Consider the following 24,000-nt stretch of genomic DNA (forward strand, 5'->3'; position numbering starts at 1 on the left):
TAACCTCCTTGTAACTCATGTCCTGCTTCCAACGGTTATAGTATATTAAGTTCACTTGTTTTTAAAAAATAATGTCCTCATTGTCATATTTTGCAACTTATCATGCAACTGCCTTTGAATTAAATCATCTATGATTTAAAGAAGAAATATCTAACAATATACCAAATCTCTACCATATAAAACAAAGATGCTTAATTTGAATTTTTGCAATAAATTCCGTTAATGTTTCCAAGGTTTGTTGTAAGCATCACTGTCATGGTAATTGCTTTTATAGCAAAAGAAGAATTACGAAGTTAAAGGAAAGGAAAACGCATCTTCGAGAAGTTATGCAGCAACAGAGGGCTTTCGTGCATGTGTTGGAGGGTGCCTGTTCTCATGATGGTTCTAGAATACGGCAGGAGTATTAATGGAAACTTGACAGGCGGCCGACGTGGACGGGTGAGGAAACGCCGCTTATTTCCTGATGCTAATACTTCCTTCGTCGGAGATTCTTCTTAATCGTTCCCGTCGTCCTCGGGAGTCTGTGACCGTTCGCTGGTTAACGCCCCGCCCCCACCAGAATGCCTTATAAATACTACTGACGAACGTAGGAGAAGGCAGAGCTTATTCAGTAAGAGTCCACAGATCAGATTATCAGTGAGAGCCCAGCAACAGAGATCAAGAGAAGAAGGAACAGACGAATGGATCAGAGAGGAAAAAGGTGCTCGAGTTGTTTTTTAATCGAAATCTGGTCAAGTCGCCCAGTCAGGGAGAAACGAACCGATGGCATTTTCGGAACGTTGCTCAAGCCTTGAAGAGAAAGAAACATTCTTACAAGAGGTTTTCAAAGGAGGTTTTGCTGCCCCTTCAACGGTATCAAAGAATAAAGACATTATTTTTCTGCAATACAGAGTCAAGCAAGCACGTCTACAACTAACAGTTCTCCTTTTGGTGAAGCCCACCCGCTTCGAGCCATAGATATCCGACCAGCGCAAAACTTGCCAGCAAGTATTAACATTAACGTCAACTGTTTCCCCAGTTTCATGCAAGTGTAAGAATTTTACCTTTTTTGCTTGTGTAAAAGGTTGGTGATACCATTCTGCATTTACTGTTTGTTAGTAAGCTTGTAAATAACCTTTGTTGTGTTTTTGTTGTATCTTTCTTATATTCGTATCCCCATCCCCAGTTTCAAACTGTTGGGTTGTTGAATTCTTTTTGTTTATTTTCGTTATCGCAACTTGGGAGCGGGACCCTCTCGGGGTTTGTGTAACACACCCTTTTTTCCCTTTTTTAATAATGTCTCTGTTTTCTAAAACAATGAACGTAACCCAGCAATTACCTTTAAAATAAATTTGGGTCTGAGAAACTACAATGTACAATGATGCTTTAAATTTTTTTCGTGGATTCTTGTTTCAACGTTTTCTTTTCAAATCTTCTGTAAAGAAATTCCAAATCATTCTGTAAAGAATAAAACAATTAATACAGATAAAGTTGATGAACCTCCAAGAACATCACGATGAGAGTTCTAATCAAAAGAATGACAATCGGTGAAAACACGCCACAGGACAAAACTGCCTTTCATAAAACACTTTTTGCAATTTGTAATGTGCTGTATGATGGATTAAAATGTTACACATTCGCCAGAAAGCAGGACTCTGGTGAACTTCTTATTTTGTGCAATGTTGCGTAAAGCGCATCTATTTCTTGTTCTTTTATGTGACCAACATATACCATTCCTACCCAACCATCAGGGCTTTTCAATGGATGGCTGGCGATAGTCAATCATTTATCCGCCGAATGAAAAACAAAACTGATGAACCGCTGAGTAAAGACGTTTGGGTTATTTTAATCCAAAATTTTAATTTTGTAGGAAACATTGGTTAGTTACCCAGCATTCCCAGTTCATGAGGCAGAAACAATGGTTATGAATCAATTGAAAACTTATGAAAACTTACACACACACAACACAACCACACACACACAAACCACCACACACACCAACCACACCCACATATATATTATATATATCTATTATATATTATAGATAATAAATATTATGATATATCCTATATTATTTATATATATATATATATATTAATATATATATTATATATATATATATATAATATTATATATTATCTGTCTATCATATATCATTTTATTTTAATATATATTATATATCTATATTATATAGATAATATAATAATATTAATATATATCTATATAATATAATTATCTATATATCTATACCTATTATTATTATACATATATATCTACTATATTATATAATATACTATATATATCGATATATATAATTATAGTATATATATTCTGTGTGTGTGTGTTGTGTGCGTCGTGCGTGTTTGTTATGTGGTGTTGTGCGTGTGGTATGTGTGTTGTATGGTGTTTATGGTGTATGGTGGTGTAATGGGATAATTACCATTTTAAATAGTAATGTGGATACATTACTTTAGAATCTTATAAGTCACGTAATCAGGTCAGGAAGTCATGAAGGAAAGTCCTGTGCCCAAAACCACAGTCCAGGAGGTGTAGGTGAGCGTTGTTGAAGCTTAGCTAAGGACACAAACATAGAAAAAAACCAACAAACATCAAACCTACCATTCATGGGAGCCCTTACTTCGGTTCTCACGCGAACTTGAAACGAGTATGTGTTCTTAACTTAGATAAGTAAGTACGGTTCTATACCTGTATCTTTGTGATTAGTTTTTGCTCGCCTATGATTTTGTAAATGAATTATAAACTCGGACTTCCTCTCCAGCTCTTTCTCATACACACATTCAAAGCACTTCTCTGCAAGCTATCTCAAGATGTAAGTCTTTGAAAAAATACAGTATATTTTGGCTACTCTTGTTTGTTTCCAACGACTTACCCTCTACCCCCACCATGAATATGCGAATATCGAGTTCCAGAGAATTATCGTTAGCAGTTCAACTAGGAAGGAAGGAAAGAAAGATGAGAGAGAGAGAGAGGCGATGAGAGAGATGAGAGAGAGCGAGAGAGAGAGAGAGATCATCACTTACTGGATGTTTGCCTTATGCCAAACCAAAATTACCAAACAGGTAGTCCGTTGTAAACCCACGGCTTACCACGACACCACACACACACACCCCACACCATATATTATATTATATTATATATAATATATATATATATATTATATATATATATATCTTATATATATATATCTAATATATTATATGTTGGTGTGTTGTGTGGGTGTGTCACAAGCCCCACAAACCACAACACACCACACACACACACATACTTATAATATATAGTATATATAGATATATATATGTGTGTGTGTCGTGTGGTGTGTTTTGTGTGTGCGTATGTATTGTATGTATGTACATAAATAACAGACTGGACACAGATAGATAAAACAAAGAGATGATTTGTTGTCCGATATTACTAGCATATTATTCAAAATTAAATTTAGTTGTCACTTCAAGTAATAAATTTCCCAAGCCAAAAAAATTTTCAAATTTTTCAAAAAATTAATAATCAATAATAATAATAATAATAAATCAATAATAATAATAAATAATAAAATAAATAAATAATAATAATAACTAATATGGGAACCAATTAATTCATACAGAATCATACATGCCTGATATTTTATATTGCAAAGACTTTTTTACAATTTTTTTCTTAAACCCACAATAGTTTGCAAGAAAAGTAGGAAAGAGAAATTATCTTTATCTATTTAATATCAGCAGGCATTAAAAGGACACGTAATAATAGTTTTGTCGATTATCAATTTTGTGTGAAAATTGCATGTGTGGGAAAAAAAAGGCATTCTTTTTGTTCATCACATCTAACGCTTATTCATTCCGTCTCCCTAACCATTATCGGAACTTATCCTCACAGCCGGCCTTTTATTAAGACCTTGACGAAAGTAAGCGATTCTCCTTTGGAAGGACATCAATTACTGAATGGCTAGTACATACGTTACTTTGATGCTTCAGTCATGGTCCAAAATTCAAATGCTCTCTCTTCTCTACTCTTTCTCGTTCCTCTCTCTCTCTCTCTCTCTTCTCTATAGATAGTACGCTAGTTGCTGGTTTACATAAAGTACGGAAACGAATGAAAACTCTCTCTCTCTCTCTTCTCATTCTCTCTCTCTCTCTCCCTTCCCTCTCTTTCTCTCTCTCTCTCTCGTTTCTCTCTCTTTCCTAAATAATAACCTTCATAATTCCTATACAAGGGTAACGCCTACCTGTTATATTTTGAATAAGTTACGGGGGGGGGGGGGGGGGGGCAACAGGGACTGCAAAACTCTCTCTCTCTCTCTCTCTCTCTCTCTCTTTAAATTCTATTCCTTCAAAATCCTATACAAGGTACTCTTACTGTTATATTTATTGTTTACCTGCAACCAGACTGCAAAAACTCTCTCTCTCTTTCTCTCTCTTCTCTCTCTGGGTGAATGGAATAGTACTGCCTCCATTGATATGGAGCTGGTATAGCCCTTTCGAAAAAACACTAAAATAAAATAAAATAAGTGGCGAAGGAGGCGGTAAGTTTCACTTACGATAAAAAAGATGGTTAAAAGCGACCTTTTCTCTCCCCATTGAAAACTGGCGAGAGTGAACGGGAATTGCCCTCCTGGAGGAATGATTGGGGTAAAATTATGGAACTTCCCCGCAAAGTGATGACCTTTAAAATGTTGAATGTTACTACCCCTTGGCGAAAACCTCGTTGCAATGAAAGAGCTAACTTAAAACAAGTATTACCCCACGTTCACCATTAACCAATGTAAAAGGCATCTCTCTCTCTCTCCTCTTCTCTCTCTCCTCTGGAGCTATTTTTTGAACTTTTCCATAAAAATTACCTCAATCTAAAGAACAAAAAGTAACTGCAGATTTATGTAATACACTATTATATATATATATATTACTATATCGTAATAATAGATAGAATATATATCTATGAGATAGTATATATAGATTAGTATTATGGTACTGATAATTATTTATAGATTATATATAGCTATATGATATTATATGATATTTAGAGTATGAGATATAAGTATATATATATATTATATATATATATTATGATATATATTATATATTAATATATTATATATTATATGACTATATAATATATTATCTTATATAATAGTATATATATATAGCTAATATATATATATATGATAATTATAGATAATATTAATTATATATATATATCGATATATATAGTAAAGACTATATATGTATATATCGATATATATATCTGGAATATATAATTGTAATATATATAATATATATAGTAAATAGCGTATTATTATATGATGAGAGATTAATGATATTATAGATATAATCTATATATTAGATATATACGAATATATATATAAAATATTATAATATATATATATATAGTATATATTATATATATTATAATAATTGATATAATATATTATTATATATATAATATATATATTCATATATATATATATATAATATATATAATAATAGTATATAGATATCATATATATATTACTATTTATATACTATATTTGTAGAATTATATATATATTCTATATGATATATATTAGATAATATATAAGTATATATTGAGATATATTATATTCTATTATATGAATAATGATTAGTATATGATATATATTAATAATATATATTGATATAGATATTATATATAACTATATATATATATATATATATATATATTATATATCTATAGGTATTATATATATAGGATTATATTATTATATATTATGATATATATATATATATATAAATATATATATAATATATATGATATATATTAATATATATATATATATATTATATATAATATTATAATATATATATTTATATTATATATTATATATATATATATATATATATATAATATATTCTATAGTATATATAGTTAGATATTATATATATTAATATATCTATTTATAAAATATTATAATACTATATGATATATTAGATATATTATTTTAATTATATATAGTATATATATATATATATATAATTATATTTATATATATCTGTAATTTCTATATATTTATATATAATAAGGAGATATATATATATATATATCTATAGTATATATATATTAAAATATATAATTAATATATACTATTAATATATAATAATATATTATATATATTATTATATAGTATATATATTATTATATGATATATATATGTTGTATAATAATATTATATATAGATAGATATATATCTATAGTAATTATATATATATAGGTGCATATATATAGTATATTATGAATTATATATATATATATATATTAATATAAATATATATATATATATATATATATATATTATATAAGAATATAATATATATATCATTATCATATATATATTATTATATATATAATATATAATATTAATAATATAATAAACATATATTATAATTATTAATTATATATCATATATATATATATTATTAACTATAATATAATATATATATTAGATATATATATATATCTATATTATATATATATTATATCTTTATAATATTATATTATATATATAAATATATTGAACAAGACCCCATGAAAACTGACGAACGCTGACCCGCTTAACGTATTGGGCATCAAATGAAATGATTTCTCAGCTTTCTCAGGTCGTTTGCTTCGGCTTTCTATCTCTATGGGAAGTCTGCCACTTCCAAAAAGGTCAACAGCAACATCACATTGGCATACTAAATACATTAGTTAACTATAACCCCCTTCATCTCATAATTATTATATATAATATCTAATATATATATATATATATATATATATATATATATATGTATATTATATATATATATATATAATATATTATATATATATTATATATTCATTATTGAGATGAAGGGGGTTATAGTTAATAATGTTTTACTTAAATGCCGTGGTGAATGTGCTGTGGACCTTTTTGGAAATGCCGCACAGACTTCCCATACGAGATAAGAGCCGTAAGCAACGACCTGAGAAAGCTGATAAAATCATTTCTGATGCATAGTTAAGTCGGGTCAGCGTTCGTCAGTTCATGGGTCTTGTTCAAGTGCCTTTGAGAACTGGCTGCAACCAGTTACATGGGGCATTGACGAAGTGTGCATTCATATGTACGTGTGCGCTTCTCCCCATTAGCCAATTCTATGGGGAGACTTTTCAGAGAGGTCCGTGAGAGAAAGGCAAGATGCTGGAATAGCTCTGCGAAAGATTTTGATTATCTGTGTGTGGTTTTCCGGGCTGAAGATGGGTAAGTGTTATATTACTTTAGCCAAAGGGATGGCTTGTTGTCTGTTTGACATTTGTAAAAATGTCATATTTCATTTAGTGTTTGACTTTGTCTTTACAAGTGCATAACTTAATTGTGTGTTCTCCTGTCTTCGTAACAGACGATTCTGGCAAGGGAACTAAGTGTTCTGGCAAGGGGACCGAGAGTCCTAGGGGCACCGAGAGTCCCGTATGAAGGGAGGTGACTGGTGTGGACTAATTACTGATTAAGACACTTATATGGGGTGGGGTTTAATAAGTTAGTTAGTCTGTGAGACTTGAGTTATTATCTTTCCATTGTTAAATAAATGTTATATTTTTTTTTTCCATATCTCTGACTCTCATTTGATGACCTGTTAGAATTGAGAGAGAGAGAGCGGTCACTTGGAGAGAGAGAGAGAGAGAGATTGAGTGCATTGTCAGTTGCCTATCGCTTTGGTTTCACACATACCAAATAAAATACGAGATTCTTATCTCGTAATAGTGGTGGCAGCGATTTAAGGTGCTTTTATGTGTTTTTATAAGCTGCTGCAGGTACGCTAACGAAGAGACAGGTGACCAGTTAGACAGGGGTTATGATCATTTCGCAGACATAATACTTAGCGGTGGTTTTCGAACAAAAAAGCCTTGTGGGATTGTGGGAAAATTGTTAAATTGTTAGATTACCGTTGCTAAGTGAAAGGGTAGAGGAGAATATCCATCCATGAGGATGAGTTTACTGAGGAAAGAAATTGTTTTAGGGTCATCAAATTCGCCTGTACCGAGACGCTCTAAAGGCGCAAGTGACTCAGTCTGGCTTGTGAGTGAAAGATCGGCAAGTGCCTTCTCGCCGAGCGCGTTTGCGTTGTGCCAATGAGATTCGTGTGTTGTAATTACACAGATTCCCGGGTGGTTTTCTCTCATTTGAAGATGTAAGTGTTACGTTATTGTTTTTTGACTTTGTGTATGAGTCATTTTTGAAGTTAAAGAGGCAGTTCACAGTACCGTTTTTTTTCTCATGGAGTAGAATGTGGATGTTTTTTTTTTTTTTTTTCTTTCTTGGCACATGTTAAAAGAGACGCATTCGTCTTTGTTTAGTGTATACGTGTGTATGAATAAGTTTTCATACATGCGAATCTGTGCTTGAGTTGCATTTCTTTGTTTGGAGACAGAGAGCGGCCACTCATTTTTACGGCTCAGCACATTTCTGCTGACCGGCGCAGAGAGCATTGCAAGGAGAGGGTAGTGGCCTGCCTCGGGGGCATTGCATACCGGGAGGGTACTACTACTGGTCTGCTCGGGGGCTACTCAGACAATGTTTCAGGGGGGTGGTCTATCGCTCAGTGGAGGGTGAAGTTCTCTTTTTTTTCTCAGTAGAGGGGGTGAAACTCTTTGTTTTTTTTTTTTTTTTTCCTCAGTGGGGGTGAACTCCTTTTTTTTCTCTTTGTCGGGGTATTGGGAGACGAAATTTGCCCTTGACAATGAATGCCACAGGACATCAGCTGAGAATGATTAGTTGATGATGTGAGATGCCTTAGGGCCTTATTTTTTTCAGAAAAAAGATTTTTCTTTCTCTTGAATGAAGAGAAAAGAAATGAAATGCATTGGAAGTGTGTACATTTCCTTATGCTTTGGAAGGCACAAATATAATGGGGACACAGAGATTATTATTATTTTTATTGTGTTGGAGAGATTGCTTTAAAAGTGGTGCTGGGTGATGATGAGTGATGGTGAGTGCCGATGAGTGGTATTGTATCTGGTGTTGTATCTGATGATACTGGTGATTGGTGTTGTTGGTGTTGGCTGGTATTATGGGGTGGCAATGGCGATAAATACCGTGGAAATGGCAATATTAATGCTTTTACTGGTGACACAGGAGATATTTTTTATGGGGAGATATTTTACAATGAATAATTTTTTTATGGGAGGGTTACTTAAGTAGAATTAACATTACTTGAGACATATTTTACGAGAGATTTTAAGATATTTCATGGGAGATTATTTTATAATTATTACAGATAATTATATTATTGGAGAATTATTTACCAATGAATTATGGGAGAAGTTTTGTGGTTAATTAATTTTATTGAGTTTTTATAAACTTTGGAGAATATGTCAGTCGTTCATGAGTGATGAATCTGGCTGAATCTTGATGAATCTTACTGAACTTTTGGTGAATTTTGTGCCAAATATTTGGAGAATGGACAAGCATTAACATTAGCAATGTTTTTTATACTAATACTAGTGATTTTGATGATAGCCATTTTGGTGATACTGCTGATAATGATAATGATAATTCTGATACTGATTTTGTTTGGTATACTAATACTGGGTGCTGTAATGCTATCAAAGGTGGAGAAATTCTTTTTTGAATTTGGGAGGAACTAACAACTCATTTTTCTTTTCTTTTTTATGAGTTCAGCAGATAATTGCTTGACATATACGTGAGTCATGAAGATAGTTAACAGAGCCGTTGATTTTTTCTTTTCTCCTTTTTTGGAAGTTAGCATCGCCGACATAAGTTTTTTTTATCATGGGTGAATTTGAATTTATTTTTTCTCTCCAGTTTGTGTGAATATTTTTTTTTAATGTCTTAGTTCGTGACTTAGAGTCATTTTTGTTCGGGAATGTGTTTGTGTTTTCAGCTGTGATGCTACAGAGAGATATGTGGGATTTTTGCATTTTTTGCATTTTTTTGAATGCATACGTAAAGGCACTACATTTTTTTTTCTGGATATTTATGTTCCAGAAATTGTGAGTTTCTTGCACAATACCTTTGTTGTATTTGTGACAACTTTGCCAGAGATAGGAAACTTGGCTAAGTTTCTAGTGGCCTATGTCGTAGTGCATATGGAGAAGTCTTTGCTTAGACACTGAATTTGGAGTTCTGTTATAATGAGTTGTGGCACATTGGTGATTTTTTCTAGAATTTCCTAGACAATTTTTTTTGCCGAGTTTTTGCCCTTTTTCAACAGTTATGCTAATAAAAGAGTTTATAGTTTTTGACTATAACATTGAGTTATTCTCTGGAGAATTGGAGGTATATTATTTTGGAGTTATAATTTGAGATATAATATATTGGAGATATATTTTTGGCCATTTGATATTTGCCTATGGTGGTGAGAGCTATGTTTAGTTCAATTATTTTGCAGCCATCTTTGTTGCAAATGGAGACACATTTTTGAGGAGATATATGGGGCAATATTTGTGAGTGGGTCAGCTATGATGCTTTGAGTGCGCATTTTTTTGGAGATGGGGATTTCATTTTTTGATTATCCTGATTGGAGATATTTTTTGGAGACTCATATAATTCCACATGGAGTTATTGGTGAAATAGAGATAAGTGTTTTTATTTTGCCGAAACAGAGGTGAATATTTTTTTATTCCTGGAGTGGTGGTTTTTATTAACACGTGGTTATTGGGAGAAGTAAGAGGGAATATGGTGTGGGGGTGGCTGTTAATCAAATGGAGGAAATATTTTTTATCACCGGAGTGGTTTTATTATTAATATAGTGAAATATATGAAGGTGGAATTAATCTTTGGCGGGTGACCTTTTTTGTGGTTATGATTTTTTGAGTTGAATTCCTAGAGTTTTCTCGAGCCAAGAAAAGAGTTCTGTGGTTCTTTCTTTTGGTTTCGTGACTAATTGGAAGCAAGTGGCATTACTGCATTGTGGTCCTATGGAGATGTTGTTGGCATATTTTATGTTCACAAGTGTGTTATTTTTGGAGGCATATAATTGCTGCATTACGAGTTTATCATAGTTTTTTTTATCCCGAATAGGTGATAATTTTTTATATAATTGGGCAGTAACATGTGAGAGATATGTCTTTAAGACAAATTTTGAGCAGCTTAGTCGTATCCTGGAGATAATTTAGTGAAATGTGCTTACTGATTTCAGTTAGAACCTTTCTTGAGAATCATGAGTTTCCGAACTTGCGAGTCTGACTAGACATTCTTTTTGTGCCGCAGTTTGAGCACATGTGTCCGCAGGTGGATTTTCTGCTGACAAACGCTGTGATGAGTCCTGTGTGCTGATTCCTTTCCTCTAGCGGTGATTGCTCAGAAGTTTTGCAATATCTGGAATGTTGACCATAACATTTCACGAAAGTGCACTGTGTCGGTCGCATGAAAGTTGCCATGGCAAAAATTCCGTAGCTATAAACATGTGGTATTTATGGGGAAGAAGTGGGATTATGTATATTATGCATATATTGTGTGTTTTTGTGATTGGGAACGTTTACTTGTGATTATCCTTTTTTTATTTTTTCTTCCTTTTCCTTTAAGAGATGTAATTGGGATTGAGCTTTAAATAGCATTTTTTTTTGGACGGGAGATGTAATTTATCAGGTTGTGATTTACATAAATGGGCGTTTGACATTAAGTCTCATTGTGATTAATTATATGAATTGTTAAAGGGGTTTTTGCTATTAAACGTTGGCGATTTTTACTGATTTTGTGAGTTGCTGTAATATCAGAGCTTGAGAGAACATTTTTTAGTTTTGGGTCTAGGCTCGTTACGTGCATATTTTTTCTTGGGCTCATTTACTTTTTTTTTCTTTTTTTACTTGTGATAACATTCGAGTTGTGCATTTCATATGTATGTGCGCGCGTCTTCCGTTGATAATGTATCATAGCCAAGTCTATGTGGAGACTTCAGAGGTCCGTGAGAGAAAGGCAAGATGCTGGGAATAGCTCTGCGAAAGTTTTTGATTATCTGTGTGTGGTTTTCCGGGCTGGAGATGGGTAAGTGTTATATTACTTTAGCCAAAGGGATGACTTGTTGTCTGTTTGACATTTGTAAAAATGTCATATTTCATTTAGTCTTTGACTTTTTCTTTACAAGTGCATAACAGACGATTCTGGCAAGGGAACTAAGTGTTCTTGCAAGGGGACCGAGAGTTCTAGGGGGACCGAGAGTCCCGTATGGAAGGGAGGTAATTGGTGTGACTAATTACTGATTAAGAAATTTACATATTGGGGTTTAACTAAGTTAGTTAGTCTGTGAGGACATGAGTTATTATCTTTCCATTGTTAAATAAATGTTATATTTTTCCATATCTCTGACTCTCATTTGATGACCTGTTAGAATGGAGAGAGAGAGAGAGAGAGAGAGAGAGAGAGAGAGAGAGAGAGAGAGAGAGAGAGAGAGAGAGGATTGAGTGTATTGTCAGTTGCCTACCGCTTTGGTTTCACGCATACCAAATAAAATACGAGATTCTTATCTCGTAATATATATATATATATATATATATATATATATATATATATATATATATATATATATATATATATACATATATACATATATATATATATATATATATATATATATATATATATATATATATATATATATCTATACATATATATATATGTGTGTATATATATATATATATATATATATATATATATATATATATATATATATATCTATCTATATGTATATATATATATATATATATATATATATCTATATATATATATATATATATATATATATATACTATATCTATATATATATATATATATATATCTATATTATATGTCTATATCTCTATATATATATATATATAATTATATATATATATGTATATATATATATATATATATATATATATATATATATATATATATATATATATATATATATCATGTGTTATATATATAGTATGTATATATATATCATATATAATATATATATATATATATATATATATATATGTAGACGATTTTTTTTAAGTAAAACGTTATTATTTTTATTACATTTTAAAAACATTTCGGTACATTTCAGAATTTCAACCCAGTCGAGTAATTCAACCGTGTATCACTCAAGGAAAGCCTAGTAAAACCGGCCTTTGGTAATGAGGAATCATTCATTTGAGGCAAAATACGAATTTACGTTCCACTTCATTTGATTTCAAATGTAAACCGTCTATTTGCATTTACAATAATCAAAACTGATATATGCAATCAGATTTATTCAAATGCGTACCCGTAAGAGATACGCCCACAAAAAATAAAACGCGATATATCTACGCGCGTTTTCCCTTACCGGTTCTCAGCAAGTCTTTTGGATGGGGCTACTAGCCCTATCCTCCTCCACCCTGGGTGCGCCTAGCTAAGTGAAGCAGGTCAACAGTGATGTTCATTACCTGCCTCTCCATTTATTAAGGCCGATTCCATCATTTGACTTTTGTACCGGCAGTGCTGCTATAAAATTATACATGACAAATTCCAGTTTATTCTATGGTTATGTTCATTTATATGGTTGAAAATAGCTGAGTTCTGTTGTCCATACCTAACTAAACCTGTAAATCCGATGTAAGATTGGTCACAGTCCTGGCATGGGATTTGATAAACCCAGTGTCCTTGGGGGATGTCTTTTGTTGGACGTTAATCAGGGATTTGGCTAAGGTGTTTGGGTAAGTAAAGGCAAAAGGGTTAGATTTTCCGAGGTCTGAGTCACCTTCTAATTCTGCCCAGGTGTGGAATTTTTATTTATTACGTTTGCTTTGTGAATTGCTTTCTCAATTATATGGTCAGGATACTTTAAAGACGAAAGTTAATTACGAATTAGTTCAAATTCTTTTTCCAGAAAATATGGGGAACAAATTCGTAAGGCTCTTAAGAACAGGTTGCCTGCTACACCTATCTTGAATAGCAATGTCGTGATAGCTAAGTAGTGAATGTATGAAAGTGAGAACGTTGGTTTTCTGTATTTGGTAAATTTGTATTCTGTCATGTCTCTCATTATTAAAACCAAAACACTTAGCCAAATCCCTGATTAACGTCCAACAAAAGACATCCCCCAAAGACACTGGGGTTTATCAAATCCCATGCCAGGACTGTGACCAATCTTACATTGGATTTACAGGTAAATCACTTCCCCAGAGATTAATACAACACAAACGGTCAGTTAGGTATGGACAACAGAACTCAGCTATTTTCAACCATATAAATAAACATAACCATAGAATAAACTGGAGTTTGTCACGTATAATTTATAGCAGCAACTGCCGGTACAAGAGTCAAATGATGGAATTGGCCTCAATAAAAGAGAGGCAGGTAATGAACATCTCAAAAGGAGCATGTGTTTCAGATACGATCGACAAGATTTTCATTCAACTAACGCTTAGAAGATTAAAGGATTATCAGCGTGGCTGACCTAAATTGGCTTGCCTGTGGATGACCTCTTGGTTATAAATACCATCTTTTCTGTAAACTTTTCTCATTCAATCCTACCTGAAGAGCGAGACAGCAGTCTCTGAAATATAGTACTTTTCTCTCTATATATATATATGGGCTCCTTTTATTAGATGGAATTCTGTTGTAACAGAACATTTTTACCAGTCATATATATATATATATATTATATATATATATATATATATAATATATATATATATATATATATATATATCGAACTACAAATGTCTTTTAATATCTAATTCGCTCTACCTCGAAATTAATATATTTTCCATATATGTTTAACCGAGGGGAATTTATTAAGCGATAGTAGAATTGCGATCGACAGGCGCAAACCATCGACCTCTCAATTCCAGGACTGGCATTGAAGCCCAAACCTACCACCCCGCCACCGCAAGACATCTCTTGCGGTGGCGGGGTGGTCTGGGCTTCATTGCCAGTCCTGGAATTGAGAGGTCGATGGTTCGCACCTGTCGATCGCCAATTCTATTATCGCTTAATAAATTCCCCCTTGGTTTAAACATATGAAAATATATGAATTCTGAGGTAGAGAAAAATTAGATATTAAAGGACATTTGTAGTTCGATATATGTATATGAATCACGGTAATGTGATAGACTTATATATATATATATATATATATATATATATATATATATATATATATATATATATACATATACATATATATATCCTTTGTAAGTGGCCATATCCGAAAACAGTTCCTGTCTCATAAATCGCTGTATGATAATGAATGTTATTATCTGTTCCGTATGCATGATAAATTAATGCAACAGACAGACAGACAGAGATTATTGATGCTAAGGCTCATATTAAAGTGGCCACCCGAAGAGATCATGCATTGAGGAGATTTATTTCAAACTGACAGAGAGAGAGAGAGAGAGAGAGAGAGAGAGAGAGAGAGAGAGAGAGAGAGAGAGAGAGAGAGAGAGAGAGAGAATTTGTTGTAAAAATTCCAGTTAAAGGAAATAGTGCCTCATACGAGGCTTAGACGAAATACTTCGATTTCAGGCATCACTGCCTTAGATCTCTCTCTCTCTCTCTCTCTCTCTCTCTCTCTCTTGCATTAATTTATAATGCACAGACAGATCTTAACATTCATACGCACGTAGCGATTTATAAGATAGGTTATGCCCACCCACAGTGGAAAGCAACAATGTTCGGAATAATAAAACAAAATATGAATGGAAATATATAAACCAAAATCAACTATAAAAATTACCCAAGCAATCTTTCCTTAGCAAACGACAGTACAACAAATGATCATGGCGCCTAAAAAAAAGTGCAAAAAAAATATAACGAAGAGCGCCACAAAGACAGTAGGCTAGATACTTAAAGGAAATACATATGTAATCATTAGCTTTCTGGTCAAACGTTCAGCAGTGACGTTGGAGGTCAGTGGAATTACGACAGCTCATCTTCTCAACATTTCGTGCTTTTAATGAAGCTTCTCAACTTTTCTTGCAAGACTCCTCCTGACGCTACAAAATCATTTTCCTTTATGTTTAGTTTTTTTTTTCTGAACTTTTCCACACACACATTGAGATATATTGTTTTATACTTTGGAACGTTATGAAACGAAAATCTTTACATCTTACAAATAAAGTTACAGGGAGATCATACCTATTCACGTGGAATTTCCCTTTTGCAATTTCAACAGTTTTCCGGTAAGATCCGGATATAGTTTAAAGTTTAAGTGATACAAGATACGAAAATTAAATAGGTGGAAAAATTTATTTAAGGTTATCCAAGGCATGAAATGGTGATAGAAGTTCACTCTTGACGTGCATCGGAAGTCACCCCCCGTGTAAAGCGTTGGTCCCGTTGCTGAATAACCACTGGTTCCATGCAACGTAAAAACACCATACAAACAAACAAGGCGTGAAAAATAAATGTGCAGTAAAAATACTTAGAAAAGCATCTTGAAAAAGCATGATATATATTAAAACGACTGTATATTACTGATGACACAATACAAAGAAGCAAGAAACGAAAAACGAGAGCAAATATAAGTTCGTAAAATGAAATAATATCACTTCCAGAAACAGGACCATAAACAAACAGAGAGAAGGAAAGTCACACAAAAACTGTGCGAGATACCGACCCTCCTAACTCCCTTCCACAAAATAAGACAAACATAAGTTTCAAGAGTTTTTCTTTTAACAAAAAAAAAATAATATATAATTTTGAGAGAGAGAGAGAGAGAGAGAGAGAGAGAGAGAGAGAGTAATCAAGTCTATAATTTACAATCAGGTATGCAACCAGTTGTATTTAAGAATGGCAGGGACAAGAAAATAACAAGATGAAATTAGATAAAATGGGCAGTTAGGAAGTCTATAAATAAACAATGGGCATCAAAGTGATGACCTATGTCACGGCAATACTCTTACATTTGTCGAATATATGTGATTTCGCAAAATGGAAAGCATGTGAAAACTGACATATTATATCTTGCGGCAAGAAACATTGCTTGTAAAATATCACTACTGCAAAGATTTGCACGACATTGACTTGAGTACCTGACCTTTCGTCCAAAATCTCAGATTGAAGTCTAAATTGAAAGTACATGACGGTCTCCGTAACTAAGTGAGCTACAGTTGCGATATAAAATGGAAAGAGAGAGAGAGAGAGAGAGAGAGAGAGAGAGAGAGAGAGAGAGAGAGAGAGAATTCACTACAAAAGAACATCTGCGATACAGCAACAGTCGCTTGAACAGGAAACAATTGAAAAATGCGTCGAGGTTTCTTCGGCGCAATCGAGTTTTCTGTACAGCGTATAATCAAGGCAACCGAAAATAAATCTATCTTTCGGTGGTCTCGGTATAATGCTGTATGATCCGCGGCATATGAAACTCTCTGCCGGCCGTGATGGCCTGTGTTGTTGCAGTGCCAGAGGCACGATCATGGTTAAATTTAACCTTAAATAAGATAAAAACTACTGAGGTTAGACGGCTGTGATATGGTATGTTTGAGGATTGGAGGGTGGATGATCAACAAACCAACTTGCAGCCCTCTAGCCTCAGAAGTTTTTAAGATCTGAGGGCGGACAGATAAAATGCGGACGGACAGACAAAGCCAACACAATAGTTTTCCTTTACAGAAAAACAAAAGTAAGCACAAATTCGTAGAGGTATACAGAATAAAATATAATATCAAAATTAAGGATAAGGAGAGGAGCGGATCCATGTATAGACTATGCCTGAACTGGTATATATGGAAATGAATCAAACAATCAGGAGGATGTCAGTGAAACCTAAGAAGCAATTAGACAAACAAGAGGGCCTTGCATTAATCATCAGTAACTAGAACTTTCTATCCAATACCAGGGATTTAGAATCAAGGACAAGGCTCAGAGAGAGAGAGAGAGAGAGAGAGAGAGAGAGAGAGAGAGAGAGAGAGAGAGAGAGAGAGAGAGAGAAAGGCACGGAAACCAGCCCTAATTAACAAATAAGGAAATGATATGCCCTTCGTTACCGTGTACATAATGTTTTAATTAATTTAAAATAATCCCAGGGCTTGCATTACGTTGGTGTCATTTTATGTTGTACACGGTACAAAGAACTGTTGGTTTCTCATTTAATTTCTTAGATACAGTCAAATAAATATATAAAAAAATGCCAGGTAATAAAAGCACTATAAGGGGATAAACCGGTTTTTATAAGGTAATAATTTCAGTTAACGCCTTCAGGTCGAAAATGTGAATTTAAGTGTTTCTTAGTAAGAACGGGAAACGTGCATATACGTATGTTACTAACTTATTTCATGTATGTAACCCTTCTTACGGGCACTAGGCTTAACTATTGGTAACAACCGTAAACAACTGAAGACAAGCGCAAAAAAAAAAAAAAAAATATGAGAAATGTAGCAGTGACAAATATTCCCACGTAATAACTCTCTTGAAAACACCGACGTTCTAAGCAAGGAAAAGGGCAAAAGTTGATAAATATACATATATATATATATATATATATATATATATATATATATATATATATATATGTATATATATATATATATATATATATATAAACCATGCACATAGATACGCAGTACGTAAGAATGACAAAAACAAAAAATAGCGTAGGAAATAAGAAAGACAAAGAGTGACAACTATGGCCAATTTCTACAATCACCGTTTGGATGCAAGCTGACAACGCTACTGAAATTAGCATAAAGGCATAATCAAGATTAGTCTAAAATTTCCACTCAAGAGAAAGTTAGTTAAAAGCGGAAAATTCGAGCAGACACGCACTGACCAGCGTTGTCAAGATGAGACGATATCCTCTTGTACCCTTAAAAGAAAAAAAAATCAAACTGCACCAGTTGTTTTAGAAGGCAAATGCCTTCTTGCAAGCAGACACATTCTCCGCCTTTAGTCAGGTGTTCCGGTTCCTGCCTGTCGGAGTGAAAGAGAATATCAAGGCAAAGTTTTAAGAACAAAGAACTTAGAACCGAAGCATTGAAGTTCTACATTTCCAAAATTAACGCTAGGGGTTTTCAGACACTCCCGAAACAAGCAAGAATTCTCCCGAAGTTTATTTGGTAGAAACGAACAAAATATAATTTCAAGGAAATGTATATTCCAAGAACAGGCATAATTTAAACTCGAGAATCACAAAGGACCAAAACAGAACACAAAAGAATACAGTTATCATGGGTATTAGTTAAACTAGACCAAATTTTGAGTGAAAAAAATATCTTTTAAATTAAAACAATTTTAAAAAACTGAGATGATAAGAAAACGTATAACGTTGTGAATACAAAGAAATATAAACAAACTTCCCATAACATTCATGGAGATCGCAAATTAATAAAAAAAAAATCTAAAGAAAATTTTTGATGAGAGTAAATTAAGAACACACTAATATATATTCTTGAAATGTGTGTGAGAGAGAGAGAGAGAGAGAGAGAGAGAGAGAGAGAGAGAGAGAGACCATTTCCATAACTTCAGAAAATCCGAAGACGTCCTGGAACATACATTGCTCTCGTTCAATCGAGTACAGTAATAACTTGTGTCTCCTAAGAAGTGATTTGGAAAAGGGTGGAGAAATCATTTTTAAACAATAGATACCTATTAATTGTTACGCAAAACATTGCTGTCTTAAATAAGTGAAAACAAAGGTAACCAAAACAAAAGGGTGCAAATGTCAAATATTCCCACCTACGTAAAAATGACACAAAAATAGCGCAAAAAATAAGAGAGAAAGAGCGTAGCAACTACCGCCAATTAGTACCTCAACTGCGCAGACGCAAACAGACAACGCTACTGTAATTAGCATCAAGACGTAATTAAGGTTGGTCCACCATTTCAAGAGAAATGAAATACCAGCGGAGAATTCGAACAGACACACACTGACAGTAGATGTCAAGATGAGACATGATATCCTCTTCTACCTTTAAAAATATATTTCAAGTTGCACTTAGTTGTTTGAACGGGCAAATACCTTTTTTCAAAGCAAACCCATTTTCCGCCTTCAGTCAGGTGTTCTCTTCACCCACGTCGGGTAAAAGAGAATATCGGGTAGTTTTAAAAGAGCAAAGAATAAGGACCGATGATTTCGAGACCTTCACTTTTAAACGAAACTCAAGGTTTCCCGACACTCCTGTAACAAACAAGGAAACACCCCTGTAATAGAAGCAGGAAGCTGCGTATTACAGAATGCACTTTCGAGACAATACGTATTTGCAAAACATGCATAATTTTGTGTCGAGGATGATAAAATACTTGAATGAAAAAAAAAGAAGTGTTACCATGGACACCAGTTAAAATATACCAAATTTCGAAAAAATAAGTAGTTTATGAAAACGAGATAACAGAGATCATAAGAAACAGTAGTATAGCGTGGCGAATACAATAAAAAATACAAAACAGATAGAGTCCAAAATAGTATTCTCGCACGGTCACAAATTAGGAAAAAGATAACTCGAGTGAAACTTTGATTGAGAGAGTAAATAAAAAAGACTGAGAGAGAGAGAGAGAGAGAGAGAGAGAGAGAGAGAGAGAGAGAGAGAGAGAGAGAGAGAGAGAGCTTAGCTGTAACCTTGTCAATTTCTCATGCAGAGAAGTATCTCTAAACATAGCACCCACTCATGAAATAAAAACAAAAAAGGTGAACGTCCCTATTCTCATCTCAAAAGGGCGAAATCTCTTCAAACACAAACTGTCCTCTATTGGATTCACGATGAAAGGAAAGTATCAACTGATCTCTTCAGTGAACAAGATGAGTTTTCTTACGTAGAGAGAGAGAGAGAGAGAGAGAGAGAGAAGAGCGAAGAGAGAGAGAGAGAGAGAAGGAACCTCTTTCAATCACATTGCAAGATCCTTGAAGAGTTTGTTGAGAAGTTTTCAGTTGAATTTTTGTTCCATAAACAAGATCGACGAAAGCCAGATGCGATATAAACTCGATTGAATGTTAAAGTTAGAGAGAGAGAGATAGAGAGAGAGAGAGAGAGAGAGAGAGAGAGGAGAGAGATCTGCGTTATTTTAGCAAATCCCAATACATTTTTTATCGCATTTTGCTCATTCAGTTGAAGACAGTAATCATTGGTATTTCTTATGGAGTGACTGAAAAGGAATGAAAATGTTAATTGTGTACTACAACAGAAGTTTAATAATCCTGAAACAATCCAAGGATCAAAACAATAACACGGGAAAATGCTGAATGAAAGAAAAACAAGGAAAGGCAATATACATAATTCGAAGGAAATGACATAACCTATAAAGAAGCAACTGGAAGCTGGAAAGCAGAAAAAAGAATGGAAGAAGAAAATGCAGGAACAATATGTATGCAAATGAAGGTAAAAAGGGCAGTCAAGAGAGAGACGGATTCATTACGACGGCCTCTTAGCGATAAAGAGAAAAACAAAAAGGATAAACAAATGGCGGAAAAACAAATAAGGGAAAAAAAGATAGGCGTCATTGTGTATTCTCTCCTTTTTTCGTCTACCCTCTTTTGACTCTTGTGTCGGAAAACTGGATATACGTGTCAAAGGTGTCATAACAATTCAATAAAAAAAAAAATCAAGCATTTTGAAGTTGAAATTGTCAGAATTACAAACGATTACAACTCGTCGATATTTGAAGCCAAAAAATAACTTGTTCAATAACTTCAAAATACCATTGCCAAGTACTTGAGAAATGCTTGAAGCCTAAAATAAGCTTCTTCAATATACTTCAAATACCATTGTCAACACGTACTTAAGAAATAACACTGTTATCAACCATAGTTCCGAAGAGTCTAAGATTGCATCCATACAGACGCTCCTCCGTTCTTTTGTTTACATTTGGCATCCGCAATTCAATACCATAAAGGAGAGTTGGCTCACAATTCCCTTCATACATATCCAGCCATTTCTTCCATAAATAAATCGCGTGCACCGATTCCATTTTCCTGCATTTCTTTATTATTCTGTCACTCATCTTTCTCTTTCATCCGGATTTGATTTATATTCACTTCTTAAAACCTGTAACAATCAACTGTTATTATTCCATTTTGTTATACTAATTCACTGTTATATCATTTGTTTTTATTCATAGTCATTATACCACTACTGTTCAGATTTACAGTATATATACATATATAAATATATATATATATATATATATATATATATATATATATATATATATATATATATATATATAATATATTGAGAGAGAGATGACAACTAATATTTAGCAGGTTTAACAAAAAAGAGGTGTTAAAATAAATATGCGATGTAGGTAAAAAAACTGAATAAGGAAATATTGGAAATGACACAAAGAGACGCCACGTAAAAAAAAAAAAAAACTATAGGAACATAACAAATAACTATAAAGCATACAAAACAATGAGTATGAGAACGTGTAAAAAGTAAATAATTTACTCAGAGAGCAACAAAAGCGGCGATTCCACAAAAAAAAAAAAAAAAAAAAAACAAAAAAAAAAAAAAAAAACAAAAAAAAAGTGAATCGAAGGTTCACAGCTTCAAAACAACAAACCACAGCTGTAGCAAAGTCAGTTTTTCTAGACTCAACAAACAGGGAAACAATATAACAAAAGAGATTTTTATTAATTGGCTGATTTGATGGGCAGAACAATAAACTTAACTATTCCAAATCCAAGAGAAATCTTAAAAATAAAAAAAAAAGTAATGAAGTTCAACCTTCACACAGAATCAGATGAAAATGAAATAACCTATTCGTCATAGACTGAAAATGTATGAGGAAGTAGAATTCATGAAAGAAAATGTATGAAAAATGTATAAATTCACAAATACCCAGCGAAGTATGAAAATAAGAAATATTTATTACATAGAATGTGAGCATGATCAGTTATATTTCAAAAATAAAAAATATTCGGTAAAAAATAAATTATGAGATATATAAATTTGTTCTCCAAAAATTGCCATTTATCGCTCAATTGCAAGTTTGCAACTACTTGCCAGATGTTGAGTAAATTTTCGTCCAGTAAGAAATCTACATCAAATGGATGAAGGAATCTAGCAAAATATTCATATTCGCAAGCCTCGAGTGCAAACAGTCTGCTTGGAAAATTTATTTGCATAATTTATTACCCGAGCACGACTGCCATGGAAGACATAGCTCTATAGCGCGAGAACGCTAAAGAAGCCCTACGTATAAAAGAAAGTAAGAAGAATATACTTGTAAATTTCAGACGAGGGTAATGGTTAAAGATTTCACAGACTCATCTACTAGCACGTCATAGACCCATCTAATGGCACTTACACACACCAATCTAATGGCACTTGCACACGCCCATCTGTTACGGACACCGAGGTCCGCTACAGGTTCTTTAATATAATAAACAAAAATGATTCGTCACCAACAGTTGAAACTCGGGAGGTGAATATAGAAAAAAAAAAAACAGAACAAAGTTTATTTATAAGCTCACTAATAAAGATAAATGAAGAATGGTTTCTCCTATTGACATAACAAAATTAAACCTTACAATATGTGAACTGAGGAAACAGTGCGCTAATGAAATCCTTGCTGGCCAGTTTTGCAGCTGTCGGAATCCGTGCTCATAGCGAGGGATTCTCAAACGGCGACAGTAGAACTTCTGACGGCTTCTTGACTTTGTACTGCTGAAAGCAATGTCTATTCTTGATACTCGAATGACAGGTTCCTCCTCACAAACACTTGTAGGACGTTTCTTCTATGAAAGGTTGCTCACCGTAGGGACCTTTCTCTCTCTCTCTCTCTCTCTCTCTCTCTCTCTCTCTCCGACTGTGGACGACTTAACTTCTCTCTCTCTCCCCGACTATGGACGACTTAACTCGTTTCCGATCACACTCTCGTGTGTCTTCTTCCTCTCTTAACTTCCGTCTCTTCTTCTTCTCTTATCTCGTCTCTGATAATCTGGGATCTCTTCTCTTCCTCATGTATATATACTATATATACGGCGATCTGGGGGCGGGCTGAAAAGGGCAGAGCCTACCAGCGCCTGCTGAGTTCCACAACAACCCCCTTGGGAGTCTCGAACAATCAGAGAAAACAGGCGCCTCCAACACGTGCGCGAATGC

This window comes from Macrobrachium nipponense, chromosome 8 (assembly GCF_015104395.2).
Source record: "Macrobrachium nipponense isolate FS-2020 chromosome 8, ASM1510439v2, whole genome shotgun sequence".
In the NCBI taxonomy this organism is placed as follows: domain Eukaryota; kingdom Metazoa; phylum Arthropoda; class Malacostraca; order Decapoda; family Palaemonidae; genus Macrobrachium; species Macrobrachium nipponense.